Source organism: Gorilla gorilla, chromosome 11, assembly GCF_029281585.2.
Source record: "Gorilla gorilla gorilla isolate KB3781 chromosome 11, NHGRI_mGorGor1-v2.1_pri, whole genome shotgun sequence".
Classification (NCBI taxonomy): Eukaryota; Metazoa; Chordata; class Mammalia; order Primates; family Hominidae; genus Gorilla; species Gorilla gorilla.
The window spans coordinates 98,924,891-98,949,104 of NC_073235.2; the positions used below are offsets into that span (position 1 = coordinate 98,924,891).

At 38.4% G+C, this 24,214-nt stretch overlaps 1 protein-coding gene across 9 annotated transcripts in view; it reads right to left on the bottom strand.

Annotated features, from left to right (window-relative positions):
* Positions 1 to 24,214, bottom strand: part of HECW2 (HECT, C2 and WW domain containing E3 ubiquitin protein ligase 2) — a 393,499-nt gene that overhangs the window by 345,190 nt on the left and 24,095 nt on the right. The window contains exon 1 of one of the 9 annotated variants that reach the window (XM_055379318.2): positions 8,906 to 10,767. The exons of 6 other annotated variants lie outside the window; for them this stretch is intronic. The gene's annotated coding sequence lies outside the window, so the exon portion shown is untranslated. Of the gene's footprint in view, positions 1 to 7,511; positions 7,955 to 8,905; positions 10,768 to 24,214 lie in introns of those variants that run through there. 2 more of the 9 variants (XM_055379321.2, XM_055379313.2) reach the window with 2 other exon arrangements.

A 24,214-nucleotide genomic window follows, 5' to 3' on the forward strand; every position in this document is an offset into this window, starting at 1 on the left:
ACTGGCTAAGGAGAGTTTGTAATATGATTTGAATATTTAATAAGCATTAGTTGAAAGCATTTACACCAGGGCACGCCAGGGATCATCCTTAGGCATCTTGCTCTGACACCTAACCAAGCGCACCTGCCACTAACACAGTCTCTCTGAAACCATGCTCTTACATTCAATCCGTTCTGGCAGGACTGCAAGTCATTCTGTCTCTGCTCCATTATACAATAACTTTAAAAGTTAACTCTCAGAAAGCAATCACATTTCCCCTGTTCCCAAGTTCTTAAGAGGATGCATCACTTGGTCCCAAGTACTGAGAGTAATTGAAAACCACTTAATAGATTATAAAATTCTATGTTGCCCAAGAGAACTCAATTCCTCCAAATTAAATGCAATGAATTCATTCCAGTGAATTCTGGCATCAAAAAATCACTTACAGTAGCAAAATGACACACTGAATAGTTTCCAAGTATATATCTTTGACTATATCTTTGATGACATTTTCAATTATGGAGAACACATCACTCATACTTTAATAAAGATGAGTTCTTTAAACGCACATTATTTCGAACACAAGGAGTTGTTTATGCTCACCCCGATAAGAAATTCGGAGGACAAAAGTGCATGTTTGCAAATTTATCTCCTATTACAGCTACCTTTTATGCAAATGAAGGTTTCTTCCTTATAGGCACAAATCCTGTCTGTGGTTAGATTCTTTGAGGACCTCCCCTTAGTGCCACTTCCCAGCTTCTTGTCTTAATTAACCCAAGCCACAAAGAGAAGCAAGTAGTTCTCTCCCCAAACCTTTGTCATCACTTGTTTACACGTCTCCCCTACTAGACTTCAGATGATTTCATGACTAGTCTAGCACAGTGTCTAGCAGATGCTCTGTAAACATTAATCGAATGGATTTAATTAACTAAACTTGTCAGAATTTTACCAGAATATCTGGCTTGTGGCTTTTATGTCATTGTTTGGTTTCAAGCGTCAAGGAAGGTATTGGAAAGAAGTCTTAGAAATCTGGTGTGTGACTTCCCTTTAAGAAACAGTTTATGGTGCACAAGTTTTTAACCTTTGCGAAATGTATCCTGCAACCCTGGCTACAACTATCTGGATCAGGGGTTGGTGCTTGACCTACCTAAAGGTTTCAGCTCTGGACTGGGCATGAGAAAGACCATTGGCTTTCAAGGTGGTCAGGCATGACAGCTCAACCGCATAGGTGATAAACTGTACTGAACAGTGATTAGGCAACACAACAAGATTCTTTTGCAGTGCATTTGAATGCAACTCGTACAGAGAGACCTGTCATATAGGAGAAGGACAGCAAAAAAAAAAAAAAAAAAAAAAAGAGAAAGTAAAAACTGAAACTCTAAAGCAGGAGAGGCCAAGAATAAGCAAAAGCTATGAGGACACTAGGGAGAAAGGAGCATATACAACTGCAGAGAAAGAGGAGAAGGAAAAGACACAGAAAGAAGCTGAATAAGCATCGGGAAAGTATGACAGCCACTGTTATGTGACCTGAAACTTCCTCTACAATACAGTATGAAGACTCAGTTAATAAAAGGGTCACATTAAGAGATGGCTACTGTCTCTTAAAGTTTTCAGCTATCTTTACCTCTAGTAAAGAGCTGAGGTTCTCAGTTATCAAAATGGATATCAGAAATGTAGAAATGGGTTTTTACTGTTAAAATCTAAGATGTTCAAGACTTGTGAATTGACTAGAAATACTTCAGGGGCACCCCAGCATTCCATGATGGGCTATAACCTAGCATGTTCAGAAGGCTGGACTCAAGAACAGGACCCTAGGAGGGATACTGCACTCAGGCACAATTCAGATGGAAGATTCTGGTTGTCCAAGGCCAACTGTAAGTTTAACTGAATCCTGCCTTTATAATATAAAAACTTTATATTTGCCCCTAGTGAACCTCTTAAACAATGCAAGGAACACCTAAAAGGGCAAAGTCATAGACTCTATCAAACTTACAAAATAGGTTGTAGGTGTACTTTTGTGTCCTCTTACAAATAAAGATTTGCTTTCATGTCTGAGGGTGGGGGCATTGATAGGAGACTACAGTTTTCACCTACCTCTAACTAGTGGTGTATATTAGTTGTGGATATAGATTCAGGTGCCACCACACAGAAACCAAGAAGTAAGGTGGCCTGAACAGGAGCAATATTTATGTTTCACATTTAACAGTCAAGAGGTAAGCAATACACAGGAAGGGCTTCCACTTCTACTTCCAGGTGGCTGTTTGAAGTCTCACCATCTCCCAGTCAGCAGGAAGGAAGAAAGAGAAATGGCTAGATTTTCCCCCATTGGCTAGATTTCATCACATGATCATATCCAGCTTCACAGTCAGTGAGGAAACTCATCTCTATACCAGCAACTGAGGGGCAACTGAGTGGAATCATATTGTAAGACATCACTTGGGGGACCTCTTCTCTGGGCAACTCTCATCACCTGAGGGAATTCGAGTGAGGTCTTCTTCATAGCCTGGATGATTTTAATCCAAATGCAACTCATTGCTTAAGTAACACCAGTAAGAAATCCACTATGGGCCAGGCGCAGTGGCTCACACCTGTAATCTCAGCACTTTGGGAGGCTAAGATGGGTGGATCACTTGAGGTCAGGAGTTCAGGACCAGCCTGGCCAATATAGAAACCCTATCTCTACCAAAAATACAAAAATAAGCCAGGCTGTGGTGGTTGCCTGCCTGTAATCCCAGCTACTCAGGAGGCTGAGGCAGGAGAATTGCTTGAATCGGGGAGGTGGAGGTTGCAGTGGGCCGAGATCTCGCCAGTGCACTCCAGCCTGGATGACAGAGCAAGACTCCATCTCAAAAAAAAAAAAAGAAAAGAAGAAAAAGAAAAAAGAAATCCACTGATCTTACATAATACAGATGCTTACAAAAAGAAAAAAAAACACCAAAAAAATAGTCAAGGCTCTGAAAGATAGATAACTATTATATTAAACAAAAGCTGGATGACTTGAGGATAAACTACATCCTTGCTCCCAGCCTTCAGTCACTTTAATTAGAAATTCCTGAGTCACATGGGAAAGGTAGCTGCCCCATTCTACTTTGAAAAACCCCAAAACAGGTCATTGTAATAAGTAAAGCCACTGATTAAAAGATAAAATGTTTGTCAGTCTTCTGAACTGTTACTTTATTGGGACTGCCATAAGAAATATCACAGCCTGGGTGGCTTAAACAACAGAAATGTATTTTCCCACAGTTCTGGAGGCTGGAAGCCCACAGTCAAGGTGTTGGCACGGTTGGTTCCTTCTTGGGGCTGTGAGGGAAGAATCTGTTCTACCCTCACCTTGGCTTATAGGTGGCGGTCTTTCTCCTATGTCTCCTCACATAGTCTTCCCTCTGTGCATGTCTTTCTGCCCATATTTCCCCTTTTTATAAGGACACCAGTTATACTGGATTAGGGCCCACCCTAATGACCTCCTTTTAGCTTAATTACCTCTTTAACGAACCTATCTCCAGTTAAGGTCACATTCCAAGGTACAAGGGGTTGGCACTTCAACACATGAACTTTGCGGGGGACACAATCCAACCCCACAAACTTAGAAACCCTTTACATCTCAGACCAAATAGTAGGTACTCACTATGATAGTCATTTTATCCTCTTAAAAGCCTTTTTATTGGAAAATATAACAGATTTGGAAAATGCTAAGACATCAATCTACAGCATAGCAAATAATTATAAAGGAAACACGTGCATAACTGCAATCCAGGTCAAAAAATAGAGCACCAGTCAGCAGTCTGGGACCCCTGTATGCCCTTTCCTGGTCACACTCCCCTCCCTCCTCCAGGAGGTCTCACTATCGTTACTTTAAGGAAAATGACTTCTTTTCTTTCCTTCATGGTTTTACCACTTTTAAATGTATCCCAAACATAATACAGTTTGGTTTTTGAACTGCATGTGAGTGAAACGATATTGTAATACATTATTTAGAGTCTTCTTTCACTCAAGATATTTGTAAGATTCATCCATGTAATTACATTTTTAAATGGTTTCAAAGAATATTCCATTAACCTAAATCCAACTTAGCTGGTCAACACTACATTTTCTGATATTTGCCAGTCTTGCTCTTTTTTTTTTTTTTAACATCCCCACATCCTTCAATGTCTACATCAAAGTTATATCTACACATTGAAACTACTATGACTACAACTGACTTTATAGTTTTTATCTTACAAAATCACTTTTTGTTTAAAGCTCCTACATAGACAGATTATAACACAAGCAATTTTCTTCAGCAATGCCTCCACAGATATTTTCCCAGAAAAACTGAAAACGAAATGATACTCATAGCAAAGCATATTTACCAATCGACCCGATATGTTTCAGGCAATGCTATAATATTCTAAACTGAACTGGCCCATAGACCCTTTCTCCCAAAGTGTGTAAATGGCAAGGTAAAGGTGAAAGAGGGCATGATTCAGTGGTTGAAGGGGACAGGCATTTGCAGGGTCTGGCTGACAAGCTTCACTGATGAACACAGAATCTTCAATGTAACCTGCCAGCCTGTGCTGACTTTAGAGGCTTGACCAATTCTTGTTGGAGTTTCAACAGAGAATATTTGCTTCTTGATCGATTCAACTTGAAGTTTCCTCAGTGCTCTGACCTTGCCTACACAGGCTGGAACTGGACACTAGTTTGGTTAACTTATCTACCAGCCATATAAAGGTAGACTGACTGACTCTTTCACTTCATATTCTAAGCTTGGACTCTAATTCCTGCTTAGAAGTCTCCATCCAGACTTCATTTCCTAGTCCTGATGATCAGCTGTATTTTCTGATTGTAATTTAAATACAAGTTCGAACAGTGATGTGACTCCTCTACAAAATGAATCACAGTTGGGAAGTTGTTTTCCCTGTCATTCCAGATATATCTCTGTGAAGTAGAAATGAGCTAAGTAAAAAAAAAAAAAATTAAGAAACATGAAATTTTCATTGAAAATTCTTTAAGAAAACAGCTTTTCCTTTTAAAATTACTATTGCTTTTTAGTCTCTATAAATGTTATTAGGAATAAAGTGAAAGCCACCCTTATTTCTAATACTCAGAGACATTTTACCACATATCCTTCCAGACTTTCTTTTCCACTCATAAATACACAGGTAAAGGGATAACAAAAATGAGAACATGTTATAAATGCTATTTTGTGACTATCTTTATTGCCTTAAAAATATATTGCAGAGACCACCTTGTGGCAATAAATTTTTCCTTACAGTGTCATTTTACATGGCAAAATAGAATTCTATTGTAAGAATGTACTATAATTTATTAGGCATCTATTTAAATAATCTCTTTCAGGAAGATGTATACACGATCAATGAGAATATCCAATTCTTATCTTCTGCCTTAGCAGTTTGTTATAGCTTAAGACCAAATACAGTCAACTGGAAGAACTTTAGTTACAACCAAGAAAATTAATATAAAAAAGAATTTCTAATAAGATCAATAAAGATTTTAAACCTTTCATGCCTTATTGCTAGCATGTACACAAGACAGTGCCAAACATTCAAACTTCCAATTAGGATGAAATCTAAGTGTTTGTCTTTTTATCCAGTAAAAATTCCATTGCCTCCAAAGGCAACTAAGAAGTTAAATGAAATCCAAATGTTCCTCTCATCTCCATCACAACAGACCAGATAAATAGCTCCATAGGCTACATAAGTTTAGAAGAAGCCAAAGAAATGCAATACTTCAGGGACCAAAAGAATAAAAGTTTCACAACGAAAACAGCTAAGAGACACACCCACTTCATTTTATTAGGAAGAAACACAAACACACTTACAGCCAAGGACGCGGGCAGGAGAAAGTTAAGTGAAAAGAAATAGTAAGTAAATACTCTTTTTTGCAAACATTTGTATGAGACCTTAAAAGACCAAAAAAAGTCAAGCTATTGTTAAAAAGTGACAGTCTGTAGATAACACAACTATTTTGAATCACTCCGCTCTAGAAAATGGAAAGACTGATATTCATAGACATAACCTAGCAGAACTTGGCTTCTGTTTACTCTAAAACTCTATTCCAGATGATAATTCAAAATATACAAATGTCTGGATTTAACATGCTTCTTTATACGGGTATAATATAACTTTTCCCTGCGCATACTATATAAAGAAAGATTTAACATCTCTGCAGTTTCAGGTCATCTAAATATAGTATCTGATAACTTTGTTTAAATGGTAAACATGACTATTAATTTCTTTTAAGCTTAGATGTACAATAATTATTCCCTGATTTGAAAGAGAATCAATATGAATTGAAAATTACACTAAATTCTGAGGAAACAATAATATTCAGTCATGCATTTTTTTTTTTTTTTTTTTTTTTTTTTTTTTTTTTTTTGAGACGGAGTCTCGCTCTGTCGCCCAGGCTGGAGTGCAGTGGCGCGATCTTGGCTCACTGCAAGCTCCGCCTCCCGGGTCCACGCCATTCTCCTGCCTCAGCCTCCCGAGTAGCTGGGACTACAGGCGCCCGCTACCACGCCCGGCTAATTTTTTGTATTTCTAGTAGAGACGGGGTTTCACCGTGTCAGCCAGGATGGTCTCGATCTCCTGACCTCGAGATCCGCCCGCCCCGGCTTCCCAAAGTGCTGGGACTACAGGCGTGAGCCACCGCGCCCGGCCCAGTCATGCATTCTTTTCATAGGCCTCTGCAATCTGTCTTCAGGATCCAAATTTGCCTGGAGCTCTCCTCTCCAAGGTCATCAGCTGACCTTCTTCATATGCAATACTTCTTCATTTTATTTTCCTAGCGTTTCTTACTGTCAACTATCACTTCCTCAGCCTTCATGACAACATACCATCCTGAATCACTTCTCACCCTTCTCTACTTATCTGGGTTAATTCAAACATTACCCAGAGCCTATTAAGACAGCGCCACAGGACTAGGTCCTACAGGTAAAGAGGAAACAAGGCATGACCTGTCTTTGAAAAGAGAGATGCAGGGAACTAATATTTCAACCCAAAATGATAAGAATTATAATGCATGGCCAAGTTGACATGAGAGTACCAGGGAGAGATATTTAAGTTGTAAATCAAACTTAAAGCTTTATGGTCAAAGAAAGCTTCTTAAAGGCTGTGCAGCTGACCAATCAGGTTTGTGTGAGAAAACGTTTATATTCTCCCAACAAAGTGACCCTTAGGCCCTTGGCTGCCTGGAAATCCTTCTAAGTTTTCTCCTGGCAGCTTTCTGGTCCACTTTCATGACAACTATTTCTTACTTTCCCCATTCTCCTCAAAATTTCCACACAGCCTTTATCTGTCTCACTCACAGAAGATGACCTAGCCTCCATCTTCAGAGAAAACAGAGATATATTCATAGTCCATTAGCAAAGAAGCCTTACTATTAAAAGATAAAGTGCAGAGTCAGGAGCATGGTACAAAACAGTTCTTTTATTGTTCCCTAAATCACCAGCTCAACTCTTCACATAATCACCTTGAGAGGCCAAAGGAAGTCCTTCCTCTCTCCCTCTCCCTATGGTTCCTTAAGTGTCTTACCTCCTCTTCCTGAGCCTGAGGCTTCCTCTCATTCTTTCTCTGTGGCTGGCCAAGCATCTCCACCATTTGGTTCCATTAGATTTTACTTCCATGGAAAGGGATAGAGGCCAGAATGGCAGTGAGAGGGTGAATCCTTCCTCTTCAGTGAATCAGGGAAAGGAACTTCCAGATCTGGACTCAAAATGTCTCTGGCATTAAGGAAGCCTCTAGCAAAATAAAGTCCCTCTCAGTATAACCCTAGAACCCAGAAAGTCTCCAAATCTCCATCCCACCCGAGGAAAAATGTTTCCATTACCTAATCTGGATAAGGCCCCAGGGGGAGATGACTGTGCCCCAAGCCCCAGAAGGGGTGGGCGAGTAGGGCCAAAGGGAAAAATATCACATCTTTTCTCACAGGCTTTTGTGTTTTACTATAACTGCTTTCTAGGAATCAAATTTAAATGAGCTAGAGGCTAATAAATTATTTTTGCTAGTCACAAGAAAATGTATTTCACATGCAATTGCTCTTCTTCAGAAACACCATTTTGTTTGAATTCCACCCAACAGTATGCATTACATGTAGTAATTCTACTACATCTGAAGAGATTTTGGAACCAAGTTAATTGAAGTTGCAGGTTAACCAATAAAGGCAAAAACTTATCTATAACTTCCCTGTAACCTGTGGGTACTTGGCACTGAGACTCTTTCAAGTTCATTCATTCATTCATCAAATATACATGGAGCACCAGATACTGTGCTAGACCCTGGGCACACAGTAGAGAATAAAACAGATATGCATGCCACTGTTTAGAGACTACTGAGGAGACAGATAATAAGCAAGTAAGCAGAGCATTACAAATGGTAATAAGTGTTTGCCTTACACCCTTCAACAAAATTATACTTCCAGGCACTACCCCACTGCCATCAGGCTCCTCAGCAGGATGAAGCAGTGACCAAGAAAACATGGTAGAAAATTGCAGCAATTTGTTGGTCTAGGAGACATCTGCATTTAAACTCTGATTTGCGGAACAACAGTCCGTAGAAGTCTTCAGGCCAGTGGCTCACTAGACCAAAGAAAGCTTCTTATAGAATTGTATACTGAATCAAACTGATGCTCCACATACTAGGTAAGTTTTTAACCTAAAACACCATTAACTTGAGCCTCAGTAATATCCAATCCACACAAGCCTCAAAATATATTTATGTGCTAGTGTCACTTCCACCTAACCAATAAAAAACTCTTCAGTCAGTAAACTTGACATCTCACTCAAACAAAATAATACAGCCCCAAATGGCACAAAAGCCAAGAGGTTGTTTGCCAGGGAGGATAGCTCCCTGATATCTAGGATAGCGCTGGAGGGCTTCTCTTAAAAAGATTTTTGAATTATGATGGCAAAAAACAACTTGTGACTTACGCTCACTGGCTCATCATCGTATTGATGTTCTCACAGTCCTGGAATCTTGACAAATGGCTCAATGATCTCTGAAAAAACTGAAGAAACATCTACTAACTAAATGTTAGTAAAACTAAAACTCAGTTGAAGCCCTGAGACCTTAATCAAAGAATGAGGAGGATGGTCAAACAGCAGAATTTCCTTCACCTAGCCAAAATATGTGCCCCACCTCCCAGAAACTGGGCTTGAACAAAGGGGAGCAAACTACACCCTTAACCTGCTTTCTAAAATCACTGAGAACTGTCCCTTTCTCTCAGTAAGTCTTTTCTTATTCCAATTCCACTTTAATTTCCACCAGCTTCATCTTCCAGCATGCAATGGGTCTGGGGCTTTGATCCATAAGTCAATCATTGGGGAAGTTTAGCCTAGAAGAACAAAGAGCAGTAGGCTCTGCAGTGTGCAAAATTGTTGGCTTGCAAAATACTTATGTTTTCACATCATTACAGAATCAATTCCTGCCCTCATAAAAAGACCTGAACAAGAGACCAAAAAATCCCTGCACGGGACAACAGATCCACAGCCAATAAAGGCCAAGATAAAACACAGTTGGGTCCAGACTGCGCAACACTCTGCCCTCTACTTTAAAAGGCCAAAGGGGGATTGTCAAACCTTCAAGGTCGCCCAAAATACAGACACTGAGAATAAGGATAAATATGGCCTAAAATAGGAATGAACAGATTCCACTGAAGTAAGACTAAATAAGGAAGAAAAAACAAGCAATTTTTTTTCTGTTTGGACTGCTATAACAAATACCATAAACTGGGTAGATTATTAGCAACAGAAATGTATTTATCATCATTATGGAGGCGGGGAGGGGCAAGATCAAGTCCAAGATCAAGCAGGCAGATTTGGTGTCTGGTGAGGGCTCCTTTCTGATTCAGAGCTCCTTCTTGCTGGGTCCTTATGTGGTGGAAGGGACAAGGCAGCTGCATGGGGCCTGTTTTGTAAGGGTGCGAATCCTTTTCATGAGGGCTCCATTGTCATGACCTAATCACCTGCCAAAGGCCACCTCCTAATACCATCACATTGCAGGTTAGGTTTCAACATACGAATTGGTGGTGGGGGGACACAAACACTCAGATCACAGCACATAGGTCCTATCAAAACATCCTGCTGCATAAAAGACACAAGTGATATATAAAATTTTACTTTATGATAAGAGTACACTTCAGAAAAATGGGAAAAGAAAAAATTATTCAACTAAAGGTACAGTGACTTTAACTGCTTAGAAAAAAATATTTGTAGGCCCCATAAAAACAAACTCCAAAAGAATTAAAGAGTTAAGTATTTTTTAAAAAGAAAAGACAGCATCATATCACCTACTCTGAGCATCCTCCTTAAATGGCATTAGTGGTTTTCCATTGCTCTTACAACAAAGTATCAAAATCCTTAACAAGACTTACAAGTCCCCACAAGGTCTAGCTTCAAAATTCCTTTCCAGCCATTTCTTGACATAATCCTGCTTTATCTTTCTTGATCTCTGTGCATCAGCCACAATGGCATCTGCCAGGCCTGAAATGCCTTCCTCCACCACCTCCTTATGTGATTCAACTACAATCTTCCATCAAGGCCACTTCCACTGGAAATCCCTCCCAGACCTCCCCAAGCAGGTCAGTTAACCTCAGTAGACATTTTTATTTTACTATTTACCTCTCCTTCATAATACTTAGCACAGTTTTAATTTTATTTGTGCAAATTTAAAAGAAATTAAGGCCTATTTTCTTCTTTTTGCAGCTTCACTGAGGTATAATTGACAAATGAAAATTTTGTATATTTAAAGAGTAAATGATGTTTTGATATATGTATGCATTATAAAATGATTACCAAAATCAAGCCAATTAACATGTCCATCACCTCACATAATTACCTTGATTTTGTGGCGAGAATATGTAAGATCTATTCTCGTAGCAAATTTCAAGTATACAACATATTATTATTCACTATAGTCATCATGCTGTACAGTAAGTCTCCAGAATGTATTCATCTTATAACTAGAAGTGTGTACCCTTTGACCAATATCTCCCATTTTCTCCCATTCCTGACCCTTCTACTCTCTGTTTCTATGAGTTAACTTTCTTTAGCTTCCATTTATAAGTGAGATTATGCAGTATTTATCTTTCTGTGCCTGGCATATTTCACTTAGCATCATGTCCTTATTAAGGTCAATTTCCTACCAGACTGAAGCTCCAAATGTGTAAGGTATATTACTTTTTGCCTGGCAATTGTCTTAGCCCTGCCATATAAGAGACATTCAATGAACATCTGTGGGATTAAAGTACGTGGATGAAGAAATGAACTAAAACATAGACAATGGTGTAATCTTGGAGTGGAGATAGATATCCTAAGCATAACACAGAGGCAGAAACAATGAAGAAAAAGAAACTGTTACATCTGACTACCAAAAACTAAAAATCTCTATCAAAAATATTGTGAACGAACTTAAAAGGCAAATTGAAAACTATGGAAAAATACTTGCAGTATTCCTGATTAAGAGTTGATAGCCTTAAAAATTAGAGAGTTCTATAAATAACTAACTCCCACAAAATGTTCAAAGGACACAGATAAGCAAACTCATATAGAATAATAGAGTTTCTGAACATAAAAAGTTCAATACTAGTAGAAAATATTTAAGTTTTACATAAAAATGGTATTTTTTAACCTATTAAATTGAGACTTTTTAAAAATTATGTCTGGCAGGGTGCAGTGACTCATGTCTGTAATCCCAGCACTTTGGGAGCCCAAGGTGGGCGGATCACCTGAGGTCAGGAGTTCAAGACCAGCCTGACCAACATGGTGAAACCCCATCTCTACTAAACATACAAAATTAGCAGGGCGTGGTGGCACATTCCTGTAATCCCAGCTACTTGGGAGGTTGAGGCAGGAGAATTGCTTGAACCTGGGGGGCGGAGGCTGCAGTGAGCCAAGATTGCACCATTGCACTCCAGCCTGGGCAACAAGAGCAAAACTCCATCTCAAAAAAAAAAAAAAAGTATCATGTCCCAGTGTCAGAAGGAGTAAGCACCAAATTTCATATATTCCAAGTGTGAATATAAATTTGTAGAACTTCCCTGAAAGACAGTTTTGCAATGTGCACAAAAGGTATACAGCTTTTAATCCAGTAATTCCTCTTCCAACTCAGCCCAAGGGGAAAAAAAAATTCACTGGAGAGTTCCTAATAACTAATGAAAGACTGAAAACACAAATATCTAACAATAGAGGAAACAAGTTTTAGGACATAAGTAAAATAAAATGACATTAAAATCATGTGATAATATTTCATGGGAAAATACTGCTAATATAATGAGTGAAAAATGCAAGTTTAAAACTACTACAATTTTGATTTGCTTATGTAAAATATATGCATGTAGGGAAACAGAAGGCTGGGAAGATGTACTAAAATGTCAGTATCTGTTATTAGGTAGAGCATTTGTGTGATTTTTTTTTCTTTGTTTTATTTTACATTTTCTACAATGAAAATCTCTGTTTTGTAAGCAGAGAGAAACTAATAGCAAAAAATTAATAATACTTAACACGATTATAAAATATGCTTATGGCATGCCAAGCACCATATACTAAACACTTCACATATATTATTAATACTTTATTTATTCTGTAAGGTAGATACTAATCCTATGGAATAGGTACCATTATAATCCCCATTTAAAAGATGAATCAATGTAATTTAGTCAAAACAAAAAATATTCTTCATCCAGTAGTTTTCTTAAATCTGATTAAAGTTATTTTTCTAACATTTTCTAAACAGCAACCACTTAAAAGTTAAAAAATAACCAAGGCACTACTTCAATACCTAAAATCAGAGCTTTCAAACTCAGACAGGCTATGGGTTCAGATTCAGAGATAGAGAGAGAAAAGTAATGGAAGAAGCCTACAGTCAAATATTCACAGGTAGAACATTAATAAGTTAGGATTTTGTGCCACACCTCCTGGTTTCCTGATATAAGCAGAGTTGTGAATTTGGAGAGCTTTATATCAAACTCTACACCCTTTATAATTATAAAGAAAAATGTCCTTTCCAGGATATTATATGAGCATGAGCATACTTTTTGAAACAAAATGTTGCATTTCATAGCCTTCTTCATAGAAAACAACACCAGGTACTGCAACCATTTGAACGTGATTAATTCACCAAAGCTCTTTTTACCACTTGTTATTGTTTTAAGCATGTAGTCCCTTTTCCTTGATTCTAGCTGACATGTTGGCGTATCCCTTGTGTAAAATGGAATATTCTCAGCTTTCTGGACATGTAATCCCTGCTGGCTCTGATCCAGCTGATGAATCTGCCAGGTTGACAGCATTGTGCCTTTGAAGGCCTGTGTCTGCCACAGCGGCAATAACAGAAGATGATGCTTACCTGGCAAAGAATCACTTGAAAATACATTTGATGGGCAAAACTATCAGAAGCTACTTAAATCCTTACTTAGTTTAGCTGGGGCAGGCATTTAAAAAAACCTGTATGGAATTGTTTAATATACCAAATGGATTAGTAATGTGAACTTACCATTCAATGGACACCTACTCTATGCCAGGCACTATATTAGGCTCTTAATACATCATCTCATTAGAGTCTCACGACAACCCAGGGAGATAGAAATTAACCCTATTTTTACAATTATGGAACTCAAAAATCAGAGACTAAATAACTGCTACTAGGTTGCAGAACTAATAAGCAAGAGAGCTGGGATTCAAACTACATCTACCTAATTAGAAACACAATGTTCTTTTCACTACACCATACTGATGCCCTCTGCCAGCTCACAACACCCACAGTTCCCACTAGACCCTCCCACCTGAGTGAGCCAGTAAGATGCACCTGCAATCTGACATTGGCTTAAAGTATTTTCTTCAACAGCACATACACCAGCCCATCAGAGTCCTACCTGACATGTCCACCCTTCAGAAACACATGGGGATGTCTCAGCTAAAGGGAGGAGGTTCAATTCCTTCATCACCCCCAATATAAGTCAGACATCTAAGAAAGCTAGGAAACCCTGATATATATCAAGCTGCCATCAACATTATTGAAGCTAACGTTGGGCTAATGTGAGATAGCAACATCTGGAGTCCAGTTGATTACTACTCAGGGTTATGCAACAAGCCTGCAGTGTCATGGAACAGACGAGGCCCTACTGTGCTTAAGGAGCTCTAACAAAGTTAGGATGCAAACAACAGAGGCATGGCCCCAGCTAAAGCCTTTTCTCTTGGAGTTTTCTCTTCATGCTGAAGCATAACTTCGACATTTAGCCACCTTTAGAAAGAATACAGAAAGCAGAAAAAGGGGGAAAGGTTTTGAGCACTCTGGCTTATGGCTAGTAAAATGACTACAAAAATCATTTTTTGAAAATAATAGTCATTGTATTTGCATACATCTTAAATCTCACAAGGTACAGTGTGGGAAGGTCAATATTAAACAATTGTATTGAGCCAACAATGTACAATAAATATCTGAATTCCTTTCACTCTAAAAGGATTTTCCTAATTATGCTATTTAGTATCTGCAGGTACTTCACAAGATGAGTCTTTATCTCTCTACCAGTTCACTTGCAGAGAGGGACAGTCTCATGAAAATGATTTCCAGAGCTTCTCAAACCTAATTTGTATATGAATCACCTGGAGATGGTGTCAAAATGCAGATTTTGATTCAACAGGGCTGGATTAGGGCCTGAGAGTCTGTATTTCTATGAAGCACCCTGATGATGTTGCTGCTGCAGGGACCACCCTTTAACAGCAAAGGTCTCACTCTTGTTGCCCAGCTTGGAGTGCAATGGCGCGATCTCGGCTCACTGCAACCTCCACCTCCCAGGTTCAAGTGATTCTCCCGCCTCAGCCTCCCAAGTAGCTGGGATTACAGGTACCCACCACCATGCCCAGCTAATTTTTGTATTTTTAGTAGAGACGGGGTTTCACCATGTTAGCCAGGCTGGTCTCAAACTCCTGACCTCAGGTGATCTGCCCACCTCGGGCCTCCCAAAGTGCTGGGATTACAGGCCTGAGCCACTGTGCCCAGCCTTAACCACTGTTTCTTGTCTGAGATCTTCATATGCCCGCACTCCCTGTCCCTGTCCCAGGAAACTGAGCTTTAAAAAAAATCTTAATTGCATGTTCATTTTTTTGGATAATCTAAAAAATATATATTTTACCAGTTCAGTGACTTCTCATTTACAGAAATAATTGATACAATGTGTCCAGAAAATCAGTTTCTCAAGTCAGCTTTTCTCAAAGTGGACTCTGCAGACATTTCCTTGGTGGATCCACACAAATAATTTTCCCACAAAAAAGTCCATACTGTTGCAGGAAGTCAGGGACCCCGAACGGAGGGACTTGCTGAAGCCATGACAGAAGAACATAAATTGTGAAGATTTCATGGACATTTATCACTTCCCCAATCAATACTCTTATAATTTCCTATGCTTGTCTTTAACTTAATCTCTTAATCCTGTCATCTTCGTAAGCTGAGGATGTATGTCGCCTCAGGACCCTGTGATGATTGCATTAACTGCACAAATTGTTTGTAAAGCACGTGTGTTTGAACAATATGAAACCTGGGCACCTTGAAAAAAGAATAGGATAACAGTGATGTTCAGGGAACAAGGGAGATAACCATTAGGTCTGACTGCCTGGGAGCCAGGCAGGACAGAGCCACATTTCTCTTATTACCAAAAACGGGTAAGAGAAATATCGCTGAATTCTTTCCCCAGTAAGGAATATTAATAATTAACAGCCTTGGGAAAAGAATGCATTCCCAGAGGGGGCCTCTAAAATGGCCACTCTGGGGGTGTCTGCCTTATGCAGCTGCAGATAAGGGATGAAACACGCCCTGGCCTCCTGCAGTGCCCCCAGGCTTGCTAGGATTAGGAAATTCCAGCCTGGCGAATTCTAGTCAGACCTGCTCTCTGCTCTTGAACCCTGTTAAGATGTTTATCAATGACAATGCATGCACAGTGGGACATGGAACTTCATTAGTAATTCTAGTTTTGCCCTGACCTTGTGATCCCACCCTGACCTTCTGCCTTGTGATCTTTTGTTGCCCTTGAAGCATGTGATCTTTGTGACCCACACCCTATTCGTACACTCCCTCCTCTTTGAAAATTGCTAATAAAAACTTGCTGTTTTTTACGGCTCAGGAGGCATCACGGAACCTGCCGACATGTGATGTCTCCCCCGGCCACCTAGCTTTAAAATTTCTCTCTTTTGTACTCTTTCCCTTTATTTCTCAGACCGGCCGGCACTTAGGGAAAAATAGAAAAGAACCTATATTGAAATATCAGGGGCTGGTTCCCCTAATACATATAATGACTTCTTAGTTAGAGATTTGCCTTACCCAGCAGCACAGGCAACATCCAGCTACAGGGAAAGAACTGATGTCTTGGGATGGGCAAAGATTAGGAGGAAAGGTAGATTCTGAGACTCACAGAGCCTGATGTCCTACCCTGCACACCTCTAAAATAGTTTACCAAGTAAGTGGTCTGTGAGAACTTAGAGGCAATGAAAAGAGGCAATCAGTAGAAAACAGCAGGGTTTCACTAAGAATAAGTTATGCCAAACACGCTATTTCCTTTTGACAGGGTTAGGAGAATGGTGGGTATGACAACACTTTAGACAGCATATTTAGATGTCGGCATGGTATGAAGTCTCTTAAAACACTCTTGTGGCCAAGAATAGAGACATGCAGCCTAAATAATGATATGCTGAATAGATTCGCAGGTGGTTAAGCAGAATATCCAAAGACAATGAATTGGTGGAATAAATGTCAGTCTAGTAAAAGATTCCTTCATAGTTCCTTCCCTTTCCCAGCTTTAAACCCTCCCACCCTCCAACCAAGTTAGAAACAACAGCACAAGTGATACATACTAAATTTCTTACATGTACTTTAAATGTATAAAGAAGTAAAGCCACTTATACCAGAATTTTACAAAGAAGGAATTCAGTATACTTTACAGCACATTCTTTTGACAATATTTAAAATTTAATGATATTCTCCCTGTATGAGTTATTTATTGAAACTGTTTTCAATGGCATTTTCAGTAGCTAAAGCTTAAAAAGGGCTTGGAAATATAAAAGACAGGTAAAGTGGATACAGAGAAGCAATTTAGATATTGTCCAATTAAAATGTGGGAAAGATAATGGAAAATGAGCACAAGTAAACCCCAGCCTTATCACTGCATTTCCAAAATATACAAGAAGCAGGAGGGACAGAGCAGAAATACATGTAAGGAGGGCTGTCCCAAAGTATTTCTCCATCTTAGGCATCCATTCACAGAGGTTCCCAGGAGGCAGCACTCAGAATTTTTTATTCGAATCACAAATCAGAAAAGTACCAGCTTTGGCCGGGTTTGGTGGCTCACATCTGTTATCCCAGCACTTTGGTAGGCTGAGGCAGAAGGATCATTTGAGCCCAGGAGTTCAAGACTAGCCTCAGCAATATAGCAAGACCCTGTCTCTACAAAAAATTAAAAAATTAGCCAGGTGTGGTGAGGCACACCTGTAGTCCCAGCTGCTCGGAGGCCAAGGTGGAAGGATAGCTTGAGCCTGGGAGGTTGAGGCTGCAGTGAGCCATGAACGCACAATGTACTCCAGCCTGGGAGAGACCCTGTCTCAAAAATAAGAGAAAAGTACTAGCTTTGAGAAACACACCAGAAACCAGCCTGTTGATATGCTTATAATCTTCAGTGATTAAGAGGTATACACTTATTTCAGTTATCACTGAAACTATAAGAAGAACTTTCCATCAAACAATTGATGATATAAGAAAATTAGTTTGTGTAAAATGTCTAAACCACTTTTACTGCTTTATTATAAAATAAATGTTATAACTTTATCTTAGTCACATAAAAAATATTCATTCCTGGCTGGGCACGGTGGCTCACGCTTGTAATCCCAGCACTTTGGGAGGCCGAGGCAGGCGGATAACTTGAGGTCAGGAGTTTGAGACCAGCCTGGCCAACATGGCAAAACCCCGTCTCTACTAAAAATTGAAAAATTAGCCAGATGTGGTGGCGGACACCTGTAATCCCAGTTACCCAGGAGGCTGAGGCAGGAGAATCGCTTGAACCCAGGAGGCGGAGGTTGTAGTGAGCCGAGATCACACGACCACTGCACTCAAACTTGGGTGACAGAGTGAGACTCTATCTCAAAAAACAAAAACGAACAAACAAAATTCATTCCTGAATGCAAGAAAGTGCTCAAAGACTACAGGAGTCAAGTAAAGAACACAGGAACCAGCTTGAAAAGGCACCCACTGGCTAGATCTGAATAATTTGTGCATCTAAAAATATAATACTGATCATCAAGTATTAAATATAATACATTTAATTTAAAAATCCATGAATCCATATTAAGGGGGAGTGGAAGGATGTGAGGGAAGTTCTTGCAAAATGCTATCTATTAAATGAAAAAGGGATTACAGAATTAGAACACAATCCCTTTGCAATCTTCACTGTAATTAATTCAGGCAAGAATCACCTATGAATGCCTAGAAGTACCTGGGAAAATATTATTGGGGAATAGGATATTCACATGACCTCACACAGTATCATCCCAGAGACTATTTACTAATCACAAAAGGACACAGGTACTTGTATATGGGAAAGCTACAGTAGTTAACACTTAACCAAACAATCCCATTCCACAATCACCAGTAGCAGACATCCTGTGCCTTCTGATGGGAAGTAGTAGTGATATCACCTCAGCTGTCTTCTTGCCAAAAAAAGTGAATCTAAAAAATGGGAAACAGACAAATCCAGAATATAGAACATCCTATAACTGGTCTACACTCTTCAAATTAGTCATAATTTTAAAAAAAGGCAGGGGAATTTTTCCAGATTAAAATGAGATTAAGAGGCATGACAATCAAATGCAATGTGTGAAATTTTATTGCATCCTGGATCCTTAAAAAATGGGATAATTCAACATAAAATGTACATGAGATGATATTATTGAATTATGATTAATTACGAAGATTCAGCAACAGTAATAACCACAAAAACAATAATATTAGTAATGGTAGGAGAATGTCCTTATTCTCAGGAAGTGTGGAAGTATTCAGGCAGGATGTTTAATGGTATCTATAACTTATTTTTAAAAGCTTTCTAAATAAATATATCACATACATACAGAATCAAATGTGACAGAATGCAACAGATGGATCTTATGAGTGCTGCTTTTTCTTTTTATTTCAACTTTTTTTGCAGTTAGAAGTTTTTTTTAATTAAAAATTGAGGGTAAGAGGAAATATTTTTAATTTAAACATTCATTACTGTTTTTCCTTATTCCCTCTTAACCTTATTTTTTCTCATAAAAACTTATGTTCCTCAACCTCATGCCTCCTACTTAACTTATCCTTGGAGTTTGACAGCAATTAAAGTCATCTCCATCCTATACATTCAATATTCCAAATTTACATAGATTATAATTTAAAATTGAAAAATAAAATAGCATATCAAATAAAAGCCTAATAAGCAGTACAGTCTAGCAGACAATACATTAAAAGCTGAGTGGTAATTTGTTTCTATGCTTTGATTTTTTTTTTTTGAGGCAAGCAATTTAACTATTTCTTCACAGAGATAGTTAAACAGAGCCTAGCTAATAATGAATTTAATTAAACAGAAAAACCTTTTGGTAAAATTCACCACTCTCTTTTGCCCAATGCTCCCCACTAACTTCACAATGAAGTCCAACTTAACTAACTGCAAGGCCAGTGGCTGCAGTGACCCAACCCCTATCTTACTACATCTAAACATCACCTTTAACTCACCCACAAAATAGTCAGAAGCTATGCCAGAGATCAAGGAAAAAAATTACCAAAAGCTGCAGGTTAAATCAGTGAAAACTCAATCTAAATTTGGGGAATTTAATCTAAAATTGATGATGACAAAGCAGATGGCACACATATCCTCTTTCGGCATTTTGCCCAAAAAATAGGAAACCAAAGAAGAATTCTTATGCAACAAATGAACATGCTTTAGAGATGCTAAGTTTAAAAAAAAAATTTAACTTGACATGTTCTTTACTTTGTTTTCCCATATGTCCTTTGAAAGTAGGGAATAGATGAACAAATAGATTTAAAGTTCAGCTTCCTCATCTTTAAGACATATTTCTAGTGGATACAGACTGCTTTAACCATATTAACCACCAATTTCACAAAACTAGTGAAAAATCTCTGAATAACTTCCTAGTCACTTTTCATCTTTGCTTCTTGACCAAAAACTGAGTTCTGCTAAAAAGTGCTTTCAAAAATTGTAATGAACCTTAACAATTAACTGGCTGAAATTAACAAGTAAAGAAACCAAAACCCAAAATAAAGTTATCTTTCTTTATTCAAAAATAATAATTGTCTATAAAATAATAAAGAATAATTGTGGATTTAAATGTTTCATTATAGCTATCAATGGCAAATAATGTATAGTACGTGCGAATAGTCACAATACTAGGTTACTTTCCCTACTTTCAAACTCAAGCAGTTTAAAACATTAGTAAATTATTTCCACTTTTGTATATGTTTCAGCTTTTGTTTTTCTTTAGGCTAGTAAAAACTTTATCATTTGTTTACCTCAGCCAATTACCAGGAAACAACTTTTTAAATTACATAGGCATTTTAGAATTCTCACCTCTGCATCAAATCCATATGCTAAGAATATCTTGCCAAATAAATGAATTGCTTCTAGCGATGACCCATTTTAAAAGGAAAAAAAAAACTAACTAAAATTTTTGCAAGGGAAATTAAATTACTCTAATGGACTACTTACCTCAAAACCTACTTACGCTTTATCTACATTAAAACCATTCTAAGAAACAGTGTAAATGGTTGTTCCATTAATAATTTTGCTTTTTCAAAAATAAAAAAAAAAAAAAGAACCCAGATGTTATGGTGCTGTAATATCTATGGTCTCCACATATTTAGGTCTGCGCCTTTTACTGCTTTAAATAGTAGAATTTTTCTGAAGTAAAATAAGCATTGCTTACAAGTTCTTCATGCATTAATAAACTAAAAAGCAATAGCTACTCTTGTCATTAGAAAAATATCTTCATAATTAAAAACTAACATTTATTGAGCATATTATATATACCAGAAACTATACTTTTCTTTTTTTTTTTTTTTTTTTTTGAAATGGAATCTCGTTCTTGCTGCCCAGGCTGGAGTGCAGTGGCACGATCTTGGCTCACTGCAACCTCTGCCTCTCCGGGGTCAAGTGATTCTCCTGCCTCAGCCTCCTGAGTAGCCAGGACTACAGGTGCCAGCCACCACACCCAGCTAATTTTTTTGTGTGTGTGTATTTTTGGTAGAGATGCGGTTTCAGCATGTTGGCCAGGCTGGTCTCAAACTCCTGGCCTCAAAGTGATCTGCCTTCCTCAGCCTCAGAAACTATACTTTCTATGTATTACCCAATTTTCGAGACAACTCTCTGAGGTAGATAAAATTATTACCACATTTTAGAGAAGAGGAAACTAAGATTCCGAGGAATTAAGTAACTCTGGCAGATTGCTAGGCATTCCCCAAAATCTAATCTCTCCTTCTTTCCTAGTAACAGCATTTTAGCTGGGTACATGACCATCCATGGAGAGAAAACACCTGCCTGCCCCCGACTGAGTGTAGGCATAGTCATAAGATTAAATTCTCACTGATGAAATGTTAGTGGAAGTAACATGCCATTTCCACATCTTGTGCTTCTCTCCGTTCTCACAGACTGGGGTACAAATGTGGATGAGGCATCTCTGACCGCACAGATGACAAGGGATGGCAGAGCAACAAAATACAAGAAATGGGCAGTGCTGTCCATCCTGACCCACCTGTTTCCCTTAAGTAGAAATAAGAGAGAAATAACAGAAAGAATGTTAAGACAAAAATAAGCTTCTGTCTTTATTGGGCCACTGTGCTTTGGAGGAGTGCCTATTATAGCAGCTTAGCTCATATCTAAACAATCATAGAAACTGGTGCCAGAAGTGGTGTGCTGATGTTACATAAATATAAAATATGAAGCGTTGGTTTGGCAGTTGGGTCCCTCAAAACAAGAAAGCAGATGTTGCTAACTGAAAAAGGTCATAAACTGGTGACCCTTGTTTATCACAGTAAAATGCCTGCCAAACCTGTCACCTGAGACTCCCTTGAAGGCAGGTGGAATCACATGCCTATAGAGCCTATTGCCCTAGGGAAAGTAGATGATGGAAAGCGCAGGAATTAGATATTTCTCTGATTCCAGATGTTCAACCAGAATTAATTATCTAACGCTGATATGGGCCATTATCACAAAGAAATCCTGGAAATAATTATGTTCTTTGGCAAAAGTCATAGTCTTCTTTATCTTCTACAATAAAAATTTCAGTAGTAGGATGTCTTAATAAATCTGTTTCTAGATTAATTTCATTCCTCCCTAATGGGAATTAAACTGAAAGCACTAAATAAAGTCTTCTCACATTTTGGAAATTAAGAAATGGAATATTTTATCTTAAAGCTTGAAAGAAAATATTTTAATCATGTTATCCAGTAAATATTTTAATCACAGTTATCCAGTAAATCTTTCATTTTACTTTAACCTTACACATATCTAAAAATAAAGCAATTAATAAATATAATATTTCAAACATATTTCCTAGAAACATTGAATTGTTCTAATTGAAGGGTTTGCATATTTTGCTACATTTGTTCTCTCTTTATTACCTTTTCATTTCCAAATTTTTTCAAGGATCCATTAAAACCTCATAACATGAAGTTGTGTGTCTGTTTCTTTTTAAAAATGTGGGAAAAAAGTCATTAGGACACTCAAATATATATCTAAATTAAAATCCTCTATGTTATGATAGTTACTTCTGTATTCCCATTATATGAAACCTTACTTCCTAAAAGCATCTCAGTCAATGCAGCCAACTTAAAAACTCAAACAGTACTTAGTTTCACCCACTCCTATCTACTACAAAATGGAGACCTGAAGTGTGAGTAAAATACATGGGGGAAAATAAAAAGCCTAACAAAGCACTAAGCCAAAAACTAGGAAATACAGACAGCCCCTTACTTATGACAGGTGAGCTTACTTATGATTTTTCAATTTTACCATGGGTTTATCAGGACATAACCCCATCATAAATCCAGAAGCATCTGGACTTAACCATGGTTTGACTTACAATTTTTCAGCTTTACAATGGCGTGAAAGCAACATGCATTCAGTTGAAACCGTACTTTAGATTCTGAACTCTGATCTTTTCCTGGCCTAGCAATATACAATGTGATACTCTTGCAATGCTGGGTAGTGCAGTAAGCCACAGATCCTAGTCAGCCACACAATCGCAAGGGTAAAAAACCAATACTTACTAACTTCTTGAAGAGCACTACGCCCACTAAACCATCAACAAGTATAGATACTCCAGGGTCCCCTACCAGCTACTCTCGAGCCTCATCAGGAGACAGAGAAATTGATAACCCGGTCGCTGTAGCATCCCCAGCATCCACAATTAATTTTAGTTCAATGCTTCAAACATCCCAGGTCCAGGGTGCTTTCAGCTGTGTATGTTAATTGTGAATGCCCATATAACCACCCTGTTTTTTACTTTCAGTGCAGTATTCACTAAATTACACGAGATGTTCACAGCTTTATTATAAAATAGGCTCTGGCTGGGAAAGGCGGCTCATGCCTGAAATCTCAGCACTTTGGGAGGCCAGGGAGGAGAATCACTTGAGGCCAGGAGTTCAAGACCAGCCTGGGCAACATAGTGAGACCCCATCTCTCCAAAAACTTTGAAAAAAGAAATAGCTAGGCATGATGGTACACATCTGTAACCTTGGCTACTCAGGAGGCTGAGGCAGGAGGCTCACTTGAGCCCAGGAGTTCGAGGTTATAATGAGCTATGATTGTGCCACTGCACTCCAGCCTGGGTGACAGAGTGAGACACTGTCTCTAAACTAAACTAAACTAAACTAAAATAAAATAAAATAAAATAAAATAAAATAGGCTTTGTGTCTCAAGCATCAACTTCTCCTTGACAAATAAATACCATAAAGAAGAAAATGACTTCCGTCTACTTTTTCCATATGATACTTTTTTATGCTTCTCTATTCTGCACACATATATTTTTCCCTTGAGAAACCTTAATTTTGTCATATTATTTATCTTCCTGCTAAGACAGGGAAAGTTTACAAATAAAGCTACTAGATCATAACATCAGTTCCATCACTAGGGGGACCCTCTATATGAGACTTCCCAGGACCCCCGATTTGTGCCTATTGTCCCAGTGTAATTATCATACTCAAAGATGTACCAGGCT